We start from the raw sequence: 17,112 nt of genomic DNA on the forward strand, positions 1-17,112 counted from the left end.
CGGCTAGCAGTATGCTTAATCATAACCTTACATTAAGTCCAGAAAACGAATGGTTGTTGTATAGCGCATGGTTACTTTGTGGCTGTGGTAACTAACTAGTGAATACCGTATTGCCACCAATCACCATATTTTTAAAAGGTAGAAAAATCTTACCAATCACACCATTTATATGTTGAACGTGGTATCCCACCTTTTAATGGGGTGAATAGTGGCTAATCGGGTTCACCAGGTAACAGTAGTAGAAGGTTGGCAGAGATGTTTTGGGGACCAAATAATCTTGGCTTCACATGCTAATGTTACTTGACTCAGTGTATCGCTGTCATGGTGTAGTTTGGAGAACTATGATAATATTTGATGGTACAGTTTACTTGGAGTCAATACGTGAGTTCATACTGAATGTTTTTTTGGATGATAAAAAAAATGTTCTGGGAAAAGCTTGTTGACCTGCGCTCTAATGTCAGCAAATTGTCTCGCTAAGAAAAGGGGCTGAAGTGGGGGAAATTCACAGATACTGACTGACAAGATGGATGGAGTGATTTATTTACAGCCTGTACAAAATCACACTTTGTAATGACTGACTAGACAACAAAAGACTCGCAAATAAGCTAATGTTGTTTTTAAGTGTTGTTTCATGGCTGTTTAGTGACTTGTGCTTTTGGCATGTCAGTTGGAGCTGACAATATACAAGCAGCACAATCATATTTGCATGCGTGTTGAAGAATATTGGTTTGCATATCTATTGTTGATTGTTTTGCCATCTACAGTTAGATTCTCAACAACTGACAACATGATAATGAAGCAGTTTGTGATTGTTAAACATAAAATTAGAATGAACAGTATATTATTATTATAGCTAGTCATCTATGGTATTTCTACTGCAATGAAGGCATATGATTCTCTGCCATCTCGTTGACATGTTGGTGGTATACTATCTGATATCTGTTGGGAACATAAGCTCCTTTCCTGAGGTCGGCTCACCTCTCACAGTTCTGGGCGACTTTAACCTCCCCACGTCTACCTTTGACTCTTTCCTCTCTGCCTCCTTCTTTCCACTCCTCTCCTCTTTTGATCTCACCCTCTCACCTTCCCCCCTACTCACAAGGCAGGCAATACGCTCGACCTCATCTTTACTAGATGCTGTTCTTCCACTAACCTCATTGCAACTCCCCTCCAAGTCTCCGACCACTACCTTGTATCCTTTTCCCTCTCGCTCTCATCCAACACCTCCCACACTGCCCCTACTCGGATGGTATCGCACCGTCCCAACCTTCGCTCTCTCTCCCCGCTACTCTCTCCTCTTCCATCCTATCATCTCTTCCCTCCGCTCAAACCTTCTCCAACCTATCTCCTGATTCTGCCTCCTCAACCCTCCTCTCCTCCCTCTCTGCATCCTTTGACTCTCTATGTCCCCTATCCTCCAGGCCGGCTCGGTCCTCCCCTCCCACTCCGTGGCTCGATGACTCATTGCGAGCTCACAGAACAGGGCTCCGGGCAGCCGAGCGGAAATGGAGGAAAACTCGCCTCCCTGCGGACCTGGCATCCTTTCACTCCCTCCTCTCTACATTTTCCTCCTCTGTCTCTGCTGCTAAAGCCACTTTCTACCACGCTAAATTCCAAGCATCTGCCTCTAACCCTAGGAAGCTCTTTGCCACCTTCTCCTCCCTCCTGAATCCTCCTCCCCCCCCTCCTCCCTCTCTGCAGATGACTTCGTCAATCATTTTGAAAAGAAGGTCGACGACATCCGATCCTCGTTTGCTAAGTCAAACGACACCGCTGGTTCTGCTCACACTGCCCTACCCTGTGCTCTGACCTCTTTCTCCCCTCTCTCCAGATGAAATCTCGCGTCTTGTGACGGCCGGCCGCCCAACAACCTGCCCGCTTGACCCTATCCCCTCCTCTCTTCTCCAGACCATTTCCGGAGACCTTCTCCCTTACCTCACCTCGCTCATCAACTCATCCCTGACCGCTGGCTACGTCCCTTCCGTCTTCAAGAGAGCAAGAGTTGCACCCCTTCTGAAAAAACCTACACTCGATCCCTCCGATGTCAACAATTACAGACCAGTATCCCGTCTTTCTTTTCTCTCCAAAACTCTTGAACGTGCCGTCCTTGGCCAGCTCTCCCGCTATCTCTCTCTGAATGACCTTCTTGATCCAAATCAGTCAGGTTTCAAGACTAGTCATTCAACTGAGACTGCTCTCCTCTGTATCACGGAGGCGCTCCGCACTGCTAAAGCTAACTCTCTCTCCTCTGCTCTCATCCTTCTAGATCTATCGGCTGCCTTCGATACTGTGAACCATCAGATCCTCCTCTCCACCCTCTCCGAGTTAGGCATCTCCGGCGCGGCCCACGCTTGGATTGCGTCCTACCTGACAGGTCGCTCCTACCAGGTGGCGTGGCGAGAATCTGTCTCCTCACCACGCGCTCTCACCACTGGTGTCCCCCAGGGCTCTGTTCTTGGCCCTCTCCTATTCTCGCTATACACCAAGTCACTTGGCTCTGTCATAACCTCACATGGTCTCTCCTATCATTGCTATGCAGACGACACACAATTAATCTTCTCCTTTCCCCCTTCTGATGACCAGGTGGCGAATCGCATCTCTGCATGTCTGGCAGACATATCAGTGTGGATGATGGATCACCACCTCAAGCTGAACCTTGGCAAGACGGAGCTGCTCTTCCTCCCGGGGAAGGACTGCCCGTTCCATGATCTCGCCATCACGGTTGACAACTCCATTGTGTCCTCCTCCCAGAGCGCCAAGAACCTTGGCGTGATCCTGGACAACACCCTGTCATTCTCAACCAACATCAAGGCGGTGGCCCGTTCCTGTAGGTTCATGCTCTACAACATCCGCAGAGTACGACCCTGCCTCACACAGGAAGCGGCGCAGGTCCTAATCCAGGCACTTGTCATCTCCCGTCTGGATTACTGCAACTCGCTGTTGGCTGGGCTCCCTGCCTGTGCCATTAAACCCCTTCAACTCATCCAGAACGCCGCAGCCCGTCTGGTGTTCAACCTTCCCAAGTTCTCTCACGTCACCCCGCTCCTCCGCTCTCTCCACTGGCTTCCAGTTGAAGCTCGCATCCGCTACAAGACCATGGTGCTTGCCTACGGAGCTGTGAGGGGAACGGCACCTCAGTACCTCCAGGCTCTGATCAGGCCCTACACCCAAACAAGGGCACTGCGTTCATCCACCTCTGGCCTGCTCGCCTCCCCACCACTGAGGAAGTACAGCTCCCGCTCAGCCCAGTCAAAACTGTTCGCTGCTCTGGCCCCCCAATGGTGGAACAAACTCCCTCACAACGCCAGGACAGCGGAGTCAATCACCACCTTCCGGAGACACCTGAAACCCCACCTCTTTAAGGAATACCTAGGATAGGATAAGTAATCCCTCTCACCCCCCCCTTAAGATTTAGATGCACTATTGTAAAGTGACTGTTCCACTGGATGTCATAAGGTGAATGCACCAATTTGTAAGTCGCTCTGGATAAGAGCGTCTGCTAAATGACTTAAATGTAATGTAATGTAACAACTTCTTGACAACCGACTAATGTTAAAAGTGCATTGCATTTTACCTCAAACCTGCACACAATGTTCATATTACACTTGACTTAAAGTACAGTATGTGAAATTACCAGAAATTACCAGTAAGGTAAATTGGCCACCAGGGTAGCCTAGTGGTTAGAGCATTGGACTAGTAACTGTAATATTGCAAGTTCAAATCCCTGAGCTGACAAGGTACAAATCTGTTGTTCTACCCCTGAACAGGCCACTGTTCCTAGGCCGTCATTGAAAAATGAGAATTTGTTCTTAACTTACATTTACATTTTACATTTAAGTCATTTAGCAGACGCTCTTATCCAGAGCGACTTACAAATTGGTGCATTCACCTTATGACATCCAGTGGAACAGTCACTTTACAATAGTGCATCTAAATCTTAAAGGGGGGGTGAGAAGGCTTACTTATCCTATCCTAGGTATTCCTTAAAGAGGTGGGGTTTCAGGTGTCTCCGGATGGTGGTGATTGACTCCGCTGTCCTGGCGTCGTGAGGGAGTTTGTTCCACCATTGGGGGGCCAGAGCAGCGAACAGTTTTGACTGGGCTGAGCGGGAACTGTACTTCCTCAGTGATAGGGAGGCGAGCAGGCCAGAGGTGGATGAACGCAGTGCCCTTGTTTGGGTGTAGGGCCTGATCAGAGCCTGGAGGTACTGAGGTGCCGTTCCCCTCACAGCTCCGTAGGCAAGCACCATGGTCTTGTAGCGGATGCGAGCTTCAACTGGAAGCCAGTGGAGAGAGCGGAGGAGCGGGGTGACGTGAGAGAACTTGGGAAGGTTGAACACCAGACGGGCTGCGGCGTTCTGGATGAGTTGTAGGGGTTTGATGGCACAGGCAAGGAGCCCAGCCAACAGCGAGTTGCAGTAATCCAGACGGGAGATGACAAGTGCCTGGATTAGGACCTGCTCCGCTTCCTGTGTAAGGCAGGGTCGTACTCTGCGGATGTTGTAGAGCATGAACCTACAGGAACGGGCCACCGCCTTGATGTTATTTGAGAACGACAGGGTGTTGTCCAGGATCACGCCATGGTTCTTAGCGCTCTGGGAGGAGGACACAATGGAGTTGTCAACCGTGATGGCGAGATCATGGAATGGGCAGTCCTTCCCCGGGAGGAAGAGCAGCTCCGTCTTGCCGAGGTTCAGCTTGAGGTGGTGATCCGTCATCCACACTGATATGTCTGCCAGACATGCAGAGATGCGATTCGCCACCTGGTCGTCAGAAGGGGGAAAGGAGAAGATGAATTGTGTGTCGTCTGCATAGCAATGATAGGAGAGACCATGTGAGGTTATGACAGAGCCAAGTGACTTGGTGTATAGCGAGAATAGGAGAGGGCCTAGAACAGAGCCCTGGGGGACACCAGTGGTGAGAACACGTGGTGAGGAGACAGATTCTCGCCACGCCACCTGGTAGGAGCGACCTGTCAGGTAGAACGCAATCCAAGAGTGGGCCGCGCCGGAGATGCCCAACTCGGAGAGGGTGGAGAGGAGGATCTGATGGTTCACAGTATCGAAGGCAGCCGATAGGTCTAGAAGGATGAGAGCAGAGGAGAGAGAGTTAGCTTTAGCGGTGCGGAGCGCCTCCATGATACAGAGGAGAGCAGTCTCAGTTGAATGACTAGTCTTGAAACCTGACTGATTTGGATCAAGAAGGTCATTCTGAGAGAGATAGCGGGAGAGCTGGCCAAGGACGGCACGTTCAAGAGTTTTGGAGAGAAAAGAAAGAAGGGATACTGGTCTGTAGTTGTTGAAATCGGAGGGATCGAGTGTAGGTTTTTTCAGAAGGGGTGCAACTCTCGCTCTCTTGAAGACGGAAGGGACGTAGCCAGCGGTCAGGGATGAGTTGATGAGCGAGGTGAGGTAAGGGAGAAGGTCTCCGGAAATGGTCTGGAGAAGAGAGGAGGGGATAGGGTCAAGCGGGCAGGTTGTTGGGTGGCCGGCCGTCACAAGACACGAGATTTCATCTGGAGAGAGAGGGGAGAAAGAGGTCAGAGCACAGGGTAGGGCAGTGTGAGCAGAACCAGCGGTGTCGTTTGACTTAGCAAACGAGGATCGGATGTCGTCGACCTTCTTTTCAAAATGGTTGACGAAGTCATCTGCAGAGAGGGAGGAGGGGGGGAGGAGGATTCAGGAGGGAGGAGAAGGTGGCAAAGAGCTTCCTAGGGTTAGAGGCAGAGCCTTGGAATTTAGAGTGGTAGAAAGTGGCTTTAGCAGCAGAGACAGAAGAGGAAAATGTGGAGAGGAGGGAGCGAAAGGATGCTAGGTCCGCAGGGAGGCGAGTTTTCCTCCATTTCCGCTCGGCTGCCCGGAGCCCTGTTCTGTGAGCTCGCAATGAGTCGTCGAGCCACTGAGCGGGAGGGGAGGACTGAGCCGGCCTGGAGGATAGAGGGCATAGAGAGTCAAAGGATGCAGAAAGGGAGGAGAGGGGGGTTGAGGAGGCAGAATCAGGAGATAGGTTTGAGCAGAGGGAAGAGATGATAGGATGGAAGAGGAGAGAGTAGCGGGGGAGAGAGAGCGAAGGTTGGGACGGCGCGATACCATCCGAGTAGGGGCAGTGTGGGAAGTGTTGGATGAGAGCGAGAGGGAAAAGGATACAAGGTAGTGGTCGGAGACTTGGAGGGGAGTTGCAATGAGGTTAGTGGAAGAACAGCATCTAGTAAAGATGAGGTCGAGCGTATTGCCTGCCTTGTGAGTAGGGGGGGAAGGTGAGAGGGTGAGGTCAAAAGAGGAGAGGAGTGGAAAGAAGGAGGCAGAGAGAAATGAGTCAAAGGTAGACGTGGGGAGGTTAAAGTCGCCCAGAACTGTGAGAGGTGAGCCGTCCTCAGGAAAGGAGCTTATCAAGGCATCAAGCTCATTGATGAACTCTCCGAGGGAACCTGGAGGGCGATAAATGATAAGGATGTTAAGCTTGAAAGGGCTGGTAACTGTGACAGCATGGAATTCAAAGGAGGCGATAGACAGATGGGTAAGGGGAGAAAGAGAGAATGACCACTTGGGAGAGATGAGGATCCCGGTGCCACCACCCCGCTGACCAGAAGCTCTCGGGATGTGCGAGAACACGTGGGCGGACGAAGAGAGAGCAGTAGGAGTGGCAGTGTTATCTGTGGTGATCCATGTTTCCGTCAGTACCAAGAAGTCGAGGGACTGGAGGGAGGCATAGGCTGAGATGAACTCTCCCTTGTTGGCCGCAGATCGGCAGTTCCAGAGGCTACCGGAGACCTGGAACTCCACGTGGGTCGTGCGCGCTGGGACCACCAGATTAGGGTGGCCGCGGCCACGCGGTGTGGAGCATTTGTATGGTCTGTGCAGAGAGGAGAGAACAGGGATAGACAGACACATAGTTGACAGGCTACAAAAGAGGCTACGCTAATGCAAAGGAGATTGGAATGACAAGTGGACTACACGTCTCGAATGTTCAGAAAGTTAAGCTTACGTAGCAAGAATCTTATTGACTAAAATGATTAAAATGATACAGTACTGCTGAAGTAGGCTAGCTGGCAGTGGCTGCGTTGTTGACTTTGTAGGCTAGCTGGCAGTGGCTGCGTTGTTGACACTACACTAATCAAGTCGTTCCGTTGAGTGTAATAGTTTCTACAGTGCTGCTATTCGGGGGCTAGCTGGCTAGCTAGCAGTGTTGATTACGTTACGTTGCGTTAAAAGAACGACAATAGCTGGCTAGCTAACCTAGAAAATCACTCTAGACTACACAATTATCTTTGATACAAAGACGGCTATGTAGCTAGCTATGTAGCTAGCTACGATCAAACAAATCAAACCGTTGTACTGTAATGAAATGAAGTGAAAATGTGATACTACCTGTGGAGCGAAGCGGAATGCGACCGGGTTGTTGAGTTCTATTCGGAAGACGTTGGCTAGCTGTTGGCTAGCTGTTGGCTAGCTAGCAGTGTCTCCTACGTTAAGGATGACAAATAGCTGGCTAGCTAACCTCGGTAAATTAAGATAATCACTCTAAGACTACACACTCTAAACTACACAATTATCTTGGATACGAAGACAGCAAAGACAGCTATGTAGCTAGCTAACACTACACTAATCAAGTCGTTCAGTTGAGTGTAATAGTTTCTACAGTGCTGCTAATCGGTGGACGTTTGCTAGCTGGCTAGCTGCTGGGCAGAGCAGTGAAGACTACGTTAGGACGACGAAATACGATAATTACGCAATTATCTTTGATACAAAGACGGCTATGTAGCTAGCTAAGAAGAAATAGCTAAGATTAGACAAATCAAACCGTTGTACTATAATGAAATGTAATGAAATGTAATGAAAAAGTTATACTACCTGCGGAGCGAAATGCGGATGCGACCGCTCGCTCCAACCCGGAGCGAGCGGGTTGGACTTGACTTGCCTAGTTAAATAAAGGTAAAATAAAAATGTAAAATCTATATATATGAATGAAGAGTCTTTGGTAGTCTGCCTTGGTGTTGTAGCTTTGACAGAACCATTGAAGATTACCATAGCTAGTTTTGATAAGAGCTGCAGGAGCCTCAATTTTGAATCTCCAAAGACAGTAAACATTCTTGGAAATCCACTACTTAAAAAGCATTGTGCGTGTGCAATGTGGTGCCTGCCTCGTGCCTTCTTTAACGTTACTGGGGAATTGTCTCCTGGAACTCCCGTTTGGCTTCTGTGTTTCCTAGCATGTTTGAAATGATGAGTATGATGTACCCCATTCTGTCCTGTTTTATGAGGACTTGTGGTCTCTGTTGGTATTATAATGTATTCTGGCATTTGTGCCTTGAGGAATCCATGTGAAGAATTGGATTGGTGGACCTTGAATGATCATAAAAGCACCAGGCACATGCTGGTAAATTAAATAAGAAGTCTGAATGACTGGTCAAATTCATTCATCCACCTGTGACCTGCCAGGCACAACAATGGTTGGAGTCAAACTGTCAGTGCAGACTTAACACATCTTCCATCAGGTGGCTAACTAAACTTAACCAGTATCTCTGGCTAGCTAGGTAGCTAACTAAACTTAACCAGTATCTCTGACTAGCTACGTAGCTAACTAAACTTAACCAGTATCTCTGGCTAGCTAGGTAGCTAACTAAACTTAACCAGTATCTCTGGCTAGCTAGGTAGCTAACTAAACTTAACCAGTATCTCTGGCTAGCTAGGTAGCTAACTAAACTTAACCAGTATCTCTGGCTAGCTAGGTAGCTAAACATAGTTAGCATCTCTGCCTACTAACTTAACGTAGCCAGTATCTACCAAGGTAAAGTTGGTTTTACATTCAACAAACAGACGTTTGCCATTAAAAAAAATATATTTAAAAAATCAATAACTAATTCACTGTTTGTCACAGACACGTCAAGGTATGATTTCTTCTATAAATATCTAGCATACTTTTACAACCTTAGTTTTGAGGTCAACTTCCAGTGTTGATTTGATAGAGGGCATGTAGTCCGTATAGAGGCTGTGTGGTCAAAGTTCTAACCAGTCTGTTATACCCTTTTAGAAGGGGCCTGGCAGAAAATATAGCATTTTTAGTCATATTAGATTAGATTACAGGAAAAAACTACAGGATGAAGGGGTCAGGCCCGACCTAACAAAGAAGACAGGGGATGGATCAAGAGGACCAATATAACCAAGAGGATCAACATGGCATTTCCACAGTAGAGTAGGAAAACATAGTGTGTGTATGTGTGTATATGTGTATATAGGGTGGATAACACACAAAAAAACACTAATATAAGAAGTAATGGTTCATGTTTTGTTTTTGGGCTGAATGTATACATTATGATTTTAACTGTATGTGAACCCCTCTGCAATCTACTGGCACTAACCATTAGAAACTAGGACTTGAACCAAGCCAACCTCAACCAACTATGCTATTTAAATGTCACCTACATACAGTTGAAGTCAGAAGTTTACATACACCTTAGCAAAATACATTTAAACTCAGTTTTTCACAATTCCTGACATTTAATCCTAGTAACATTTCCGTCTCTTATGTCATTTAGGATCACCACTTTATTTTAAGAATGTGAAATGTCAGAATAATAGTAGAGATTTATTTATTTCAGCTTTTATTTCTTTCACATTCCCAATGGGTCAAAATTTAAAAACACTCCATTAGAATTTGGTAGCATTGCCTTTAAATTGTTTAACTTGGGTCAAACCTTTCGGGTAGCCTTCCACAAGCTTCTCACGATAAGTTGGGTGAATTTTGTCCCATTCACCCTGACAGAGCTGGTGTAACTGAGTCAGGATTGTAGGCCTCCTTGCTCGCACACAATTTTGCATTTCTGCCTACAAATGTTCTATGGGATTGAGGTCAGGGCTTTGTGAAGGCCACTCCAATAACTTGACTTTGTTGTCCTTAAGCCATTTTGCCACAACTTTGGAAGTATGCAACCTAGCTTTAACTGATGTCTTGAGATTTTGCTTCAAAATATCCACATAATTTTCCTTCCTCATGATGCCATCTATTTTGTGAAGTGCACCAGTCCCTCCTGCAGCAAAGCACCCCCACAACATGATGCTGCCACCCTGTGCTTCACTGTTGGGATGGTGTCTTTGGCTTGCATGCCGCCCCCTTTCCCCTCCAAACATAACAGTGGTCATTATGGCCAAATAATTATATTTTTGTTTCATCAGACCAGAGGACATTACTCCAAAAAGTATGATCTTTGTCCCCATGTGCAGTTGCAAACCGTAGTCTGGCTTTTTTATGGCGGTTTTGGAGCAGTGGCTTCTTCCTTGCTGAGCGGCCTTTCAGGTTATATCGATATAGGACTCGTTTTTACTGTGGATATAGAATCTTTTTCTTTTCAATTTAAAGTTTAAAGTTTTCTTGTTTTTCAATCAACCAATAAAACACGTTCCACATTCACAGATGTGACAGACTTTAAAAAAATATATTTATATATATATACACACACATCATACATACACACACATATATATATATATATATGTTATGCAGGTGAATGAGGACCCAAAAGCGACTTAACAGAAACAGAGTTTATTCCAGTCTATAACAAAAACGATAATCCTGGATAATATCACAGGTAATGTCCAAACAGGAAAACTGAAACCCTCTAGTCAGTAGAGGGGAACAACAGGAGATGCGACCACAGACTGCAGGTCGCTTCGGGTTGGCACAGGCCGTAGCTGAAATAGACACCTGCTCACACGCAGCATCTGAAGAAGGCAAAAACACGACGGAACAAGAACACAGCACAGCAAACATCAAACAAGGATCCGACAAGGACAGACGCAGAAAGCAGAGAGAGAAATAGGGACTTAATCAGAGGGCAAAATAGGGGACAGGTGTGAAAGAGTAAACGAGGTAGTTAGGAGAATGAGGAACAGCTGGGAGCAGGAACGAAAGAGAGAGAGAGAGAGGGATAGAGAGAGAGGGAAAGAAACCTAATAAGACCAGCAGGGGGAAACGAATAGAAGAGAAAGCACAGGGACAAGACATGACAATATATAACAAAACATGACAATATACATATATATATATATATATTATATATACACACACACAAAGAATATTAATTAAAAAAAATATATATAAAACAGAACTATCAAGGTTCTTATTAGCTATTTCGAGTCTTAGCTGAGACGACAAGCAAATAATTCGTTTTTCGATTTTTCAGCACCTTAAACAACATGTATCTGCTCATTTCCCTAATCACCCCATTCACTCTGTCCAATTTGAAATATAATTCAGTAGTGGAGACCAGAGTCTATCAAACTTGGGCTGTCTCTTCATAAGTCAGCTTTTCAAGAGGGAGAAAGTCAACAATCTGGTCAATCCACATTTTAAATGTAGGAGGCCAACAATAGAATAATACATTTCTTAGCAAAGTATGTAACAGTCATAAGCTAATTGTCTCTGTCAGAATCAAGAACAAAGTCTTGCTGGACATTAAGAAGATCGATCCACGGGGTCATATCAAACTGTACACCTAGTATTTCCTGTGCAGCAGTATGTACAGATCTCTCTACAGCTCCAAAATACATGCATATAGGTTCCACTTTGAGGTACATATTTTACAGTTAGGAGACATATCTGTTTCCATTCTATGGAGTCTCATTGGAGTATAATAACATTTGTACAGAAATGTGTAATTATATTCTTTCATTTTTACATTCGTAGAGGAGGAGTATACCCTGTCGCAAACCTCCGCCCATAACTCATCACTGATAGTCAGACCAAGGTCCTTTTCCAGATTGTTTTCAAAGGAGTAAATGAGGAAATGACATGTCTAATTTGAAGATGTATATATTTTTTAAATGGGATCTTGGCACATTGAATTCACTGCAGAGCTCTTGAAAGGAATTCAGTATAGTGGTTTTCTGATGAAATAGGTCTGAAAAGGTCCTGATTCCTAGAGTATGCCAAAGATTAAAGTGATTTGCACTTTTCACGTCAAAGTACATTCATCTCTAGGAGACTGAACATGTCTCCTTCCTGAGCGGTATGACGGCTGCGTGGTCCCATGGTGTTTATACTTGTGTGATATTGTTTGTACAGATGAACGTGGTACCTTCAGGCGCTTGGAAATTGCTCCCAAGGATGAACCAGACTTGATGAGGTCTACAAAAACCACCATTGTCCCTGTGCCCAAGAATACAAAGGCAACCTGCCTAAATTTGTCATGCGGGTGAAAGAGGACCCAAAAGCGACTTAACAGAAACAGAGTTTATTCAAGTCCAAACAGGGAATAACAGACATCCTCTAGTCTGTAGAGGGGAATAACAGGAGAAGCGGCCACAGACTGCAGGTCGCTTCGGGTAGGCGCAGGCCGTAGTTGACAGAGACACCTGCTCACACGCAGCATCTGATGAAGGCAAAAAACACGACAGGACAGGGCGATACACAATCACAGCAAAAACACGACAGGACAGGGCGATACACAATCACAGCATGGTGAATACTAAACAAGGAACCGACGGGACAGGAACGGAACACAAAGGAATAAATAGGGACTCTAATCAGGGGAAAGGATCGGGAACAGGTGTGGGAAGACTAAATGATGATTAGGGGAATAGGAACAGCTGGGAGCAGGAACGGAACGATAGAGAGAAGAGAGAGCGAGAGAGTGAGAGGGGAGGGGGAGAGAGAGGGATAGAAAGAGGGAAAGAACCCAATAAGACCAGCAGAGGGAAACGAACAGAATGGGGAGCACAGGGACAAGACATGATAATAAATGACAAACATGACAGTACCCCCCACTCACCGAGCGCCTCCTGGCGCACTCGAGAGGAATCCTGGCGGCAACGGAGGAAATCATCGATGAGTGAACGGTCCAGCACGTCCCGAGACGGAACCCAACTCCTCTCCTCAGGACCGTAACCCTCCCAATCCACTAAGTATTGGTGACCCCGTCCCGAGAACGCATGTCCATGATCTTATGTACCTTGTAAATAGGTGCGCTCTCGACAAGGACGGGAGGGGGGAGGGAAGACGAACGGGGGTGCGAAGAAAGGGCTTAACACAGGAGACATGGAAGACAGGATGGACGCGACGAAGATGTCGCGGAAGAAGCAGTCGCACAGCGACAGGATTGACGACCTGGGAGACACGGAACGGACCAATGAACCGCGGAGTCAACTTACGAGAAGCTGTCGTAAGAGGAAGGTTGCGAGTGGAAAGCCACACTCTCTGGCCGCAACAATACCTTGGACTCTTAATCCTGCGTTTATTGGCGGCTCTCACAGTCTTCCCCGCAGACAAAGGCAGACCGGTAGTGAAGCCTAAGGCGATGTGAGACCATGGTCGAGAAGGAATGGGGAGCGGTCTGAGACGACCGGCAGGAGGAGAGTTACCCGACTTAGTCTGCGCGCAGTCCGAACAAGCAGCCACGAAACGGCGCGTGTCACGCTCCTGAGTCGGCCACCAAAAGCGCTGGCGAATAGACGCAAGAGTGCCTCGAACACCGGGATGACCAGCTAACTTGGCAGAGTGAGCCCACTGAAGAACAGCCAGACGAGTGGAAACAGGAACGAAAAGGAGGTTACTAGGACAAGCGCGCGGCGACGCAGTGTGCGTGAGTGCTTGCTTAACCTGTCTTTCAATTCCCCAGACTGTTAACCCGACAACACGCCCATAAGGAAGAATCCCCTCGGGATCAGTAGAAGCCACAGAAGAACTAAACAGACGGGATAAGGCATCAGGCTTGGTGTTCTTGCTACCCGGACGGTAAGAAATCACAAACTCGAAACGAGCGAAAAACAACGCCCAACGAGCTTGACGGGCATTAAGTCGTTTGGCAGAACGGATGTACTCAAGGTTCTTATGGTCTGTCCAAACGACAAAGGAACGGTCGCCCCCTCCAACCACTGTCGCCATTCGCCTAGGGCTAAGCGGATGGCGAGCAGTTCACGGTTACCCACATCATAGTTGCGCTCAGATGGCGACAGGCGATGAGAAAAATAAGCGCAAGGATGAACCTTATCGTCAGACTGGAAGCGCTGGGATAGAATGGCTCCCACGCCTACCTCTGAAGCGTCAACCTCGACAATGAATTGTCTAGTGACGTCAGGAGTAACGAGGATAGGAGCGGACGTAAAACGTTCTTTTAGAAGATCAAAAGCTCCCTGGGCGGAACCGGACCACTTAAAACACGTCTTGACAGAAGTAAGAGCTGTGAGAGGAGCAGCAACTTGACCGAAATTACGAATGAAACGCCGATAGAAATTAGCGAAACCTAAAAAGCGCTGCAACTCGACACGTGACCTTGGAACGGGCCAATCACTGACAGCTTGGACCTTAGCGGAATCCATCTGAATGCCTTCAGCGGAAATAACGGAACCGAGAAAAGTAACGGAGGAGACATGAAAAGAGCACTTCTCAGCCTTTACGTAGAGACAATTCTCTAAAAGGCGCTGTAGAACACGTCGAACGTGCTGAACATGAATCTCGAGTGACGGAGAAAAAATCAGGATATCGTCAAGATAGACAAAAACAAAGATGTTCAGCATGTCTCTCAGAACATCATTAACTAATGCCTGAAAAACAGCTGGCGCATTGGCGAGACCGAACGGCAGAACCCGGTACTCAAAATGCCCTAACGGAGTGTTAAACGCCGTTTTCCACTCGTCCCCCTCTCTGATGCGCACGAGATGGTAAGCGTTACGAAGGTCCAACTTAGTAAAGCACCTGGCTCCCTGCAGAATCTCGAAGGCTGATGACATAAGGGGAAGCGGATAACGATTCTTAACCGTTATGTCATTCAGCCCTCGATAATCCACGCAGGGGCGCAGAGTACCGTCCTTCTTCTTAACAAAAAGAACCCCGCCCCGGCCGGAGAAGAAGAAGGCACTATGGTACCGGCGTCAAGAGACACAGACAAATAATCCTCGAGAGCCTTACGTTCGGGAGCCGACAGAGAGTATAGTCTACCTCGAGGAGGAGTGGTCCCCGGAAGGAGATCAATACTACAATCATACGACCGGTGAGGAGGAAGGGAGTTGGCTCGGGACCGACTGAAGACCGTGCGCAGATCATGATATTCCTCCGGCACTCCTGTCAAATCGCCAGGTTCCTCCTGAGAAGTAGGGACAGAAGAAAGGGGGGATGGCAGACATTAAACACTTCACATGACAAGAAACGTTCCAGGATAGGATAGAATTACTAGACCAATTAATAGAAGGATTATGACATACTAGCCAGGGATGACCCAAAACAACAGGTGTAAACGGTGAACGGAAAATCAAAAAGAAATAGTCTCACTGTGGTTACCAGATACTGTGAGAGTTAAAGGTAGTGTCTCAAATTTGATACTGGGAAGATGACTACCATCTAAGGCAAACATGGGCGTAGGCTTGTCTAACGGTCTGAAAGGAATGTTATGTTTCCGAACCCATGCTTCGTCCATGAAACAACCCTCAGCCCCGAGTCAATCAAGGCACTGCATGTAGCACCCGAACCGGTCCAGCGTAGATGGACCGACATAGTAGTACAAGATCTAGATGAAGAGACCTGAGTAGTAGCGCTCACCAGTAGCCCTCCGCTTACTGATGGGCTCTGGCCTCTTACTGGACATGAATTAACAAAATGTCCAGCAACTCCGCAATAGAGGCACAGGCGGTTGGTGATCCTCCGTTCCCTCTCCTTAGTCGAGATGCGAATCCCTCCCAGCTGCATGGGCTCAGTCTCAAAGCCAGAGGAGGGAGATGGTTGCGATGCGGAGCAGGGAAACACCGTTGATGCGAGCTCTCTTCCACGAGCCCGGTGACGAAGATCTACCCGTCGTTCTATGCGGATGGCGAGAGCAATCAAAGAGTCCACATCTGAAGGAACCTCCCGGGAGAGAATCTCATCCTTAACCACTGCGTGGAGTCCCTCCAGAAAACGAGCGAGCAGCGCCGGCTCGTTCCACTCACTAGAGGCAGCAAGAGTGCGAAACTCAATAGAATAATCCGTTATGGACCGTCCACCTTGGCATAAGGAAGCCAGGGCCCTAGAAGCCTCCCTACCAAAAACTGAACGGTCAAAAACCCGAATCATCTCCTCTTTAAAGTTCTGGAACTTGTTAGAGCAATCAGCCCTTGCCTCCCAGATAGCTGTGCCCCATTCTCGAGCCCGGCCAGTAAGGAGTGAAATGACGTAAGCAACCCGAGCTCTCTCTCTAGAGTATGTGTTGGGTTGGAGAGAGAACACAATCTCACACTGCGTGAGAAAGGAGCGGCACTCAGTGGGCTGCCCGGAGTAGCAAGGTGGGTTATTAACCCTAGGTTCTGGAGGCTCGGCAGGCCAGGAAGTAACAGGTGGCACGAGACGTAGACTCTGGAACTGTCCAGAGAGGTCGGAAACCTGAGCGGCCAGGTTCTCCACGGCATGGCGAGCAGCAGACAATTCCTGCTCGTGTCTGCCGAGCATGGCTCCTTGGATCTTGACGGCAGTGTAACGAGCGTCTGAAGTCGCTGGGTCCATTCCTTGGTCGGTTCCTTCTGTCATGCGGGTGAAAGAGGACCCAAAAGCGACTTAACAGAAACAGAGTTTATTCAAGTCCAAACAGGGAATAACAGACATCCTCTAGTCTGTAGAGGGGAATAACAGGAGAAGCGGCCACAGACTGCAGGTCGCTTCGGGTAGGCGCAGGCCGTAGTTGACAGAGACACCTGCTCACACGCAGCATCTGATGAAGGCAAAAAACACGACAGGACAGGGCGATACACAATCACAGCAAAAACACGACAGGACAGGGCGATACACAATCACAGCATGGTGAATACTAAACAAGGAACCGACGGGACAGGAACGGAACACAAAGGAATAAATAGGGACTCTAATCAGGGGAAAGGATCGGGAACAGGTGTGGGAAGACTAAATGATGATTAGGGGAATAGGAACAGCTGGGAGCAGGAACGGAACGATAGAGAGAAGAGAGAGCGAGAGAGTGAGAGGGGGAGGGGGAGAGAGAGGGATAGAAAGAGGGAAAGAACCCAATAAGACCAGCAGAGGGAAACGAACAGAATGGGGAGCACAGGGACAAGACATGATAATAAATGACAAACATGACAAAATTACTACAGACCAGTAGCACTCACGTCCGTAGCCATGAAGTGCTTTGAAAGGCTGG

The 17,112-nt window shown here is 47.7% G+C and overlaps 1 protein-coding gene across 1 annotated transcript in view; it reads left to right on the top strand.

Annotated features, from left to right (window-relative positions):
* LOC124039065 (AT-rich interactive domain-containing protein 4B-like) overlaps positions 1-17,112 on the top strand; it is a 908,546-nt gene that overhangs the window by 150,226 nt on the left and 741,208 nt on the right. The window lies entirely within an intron of this gene.

This window comes from Oncorhynchus gorbuscha, linkage group LG07 (assembly GCF_021184085.1).
Source record: "Oncorhynchus gorbuscha isolate QuinsamMale2020 ecotype Even-year linkage group LG07, OgorEven_v1.0, whole genome shotgun sequence".
Taxonomy (NCBI): domain Eukaryota; kingdom Metazoa; phylum Chordata; class Actinopteri; order Salmoniformes; family Salmonidae; genus Oncorhynchus; species Oncorhynchus gorbuscha.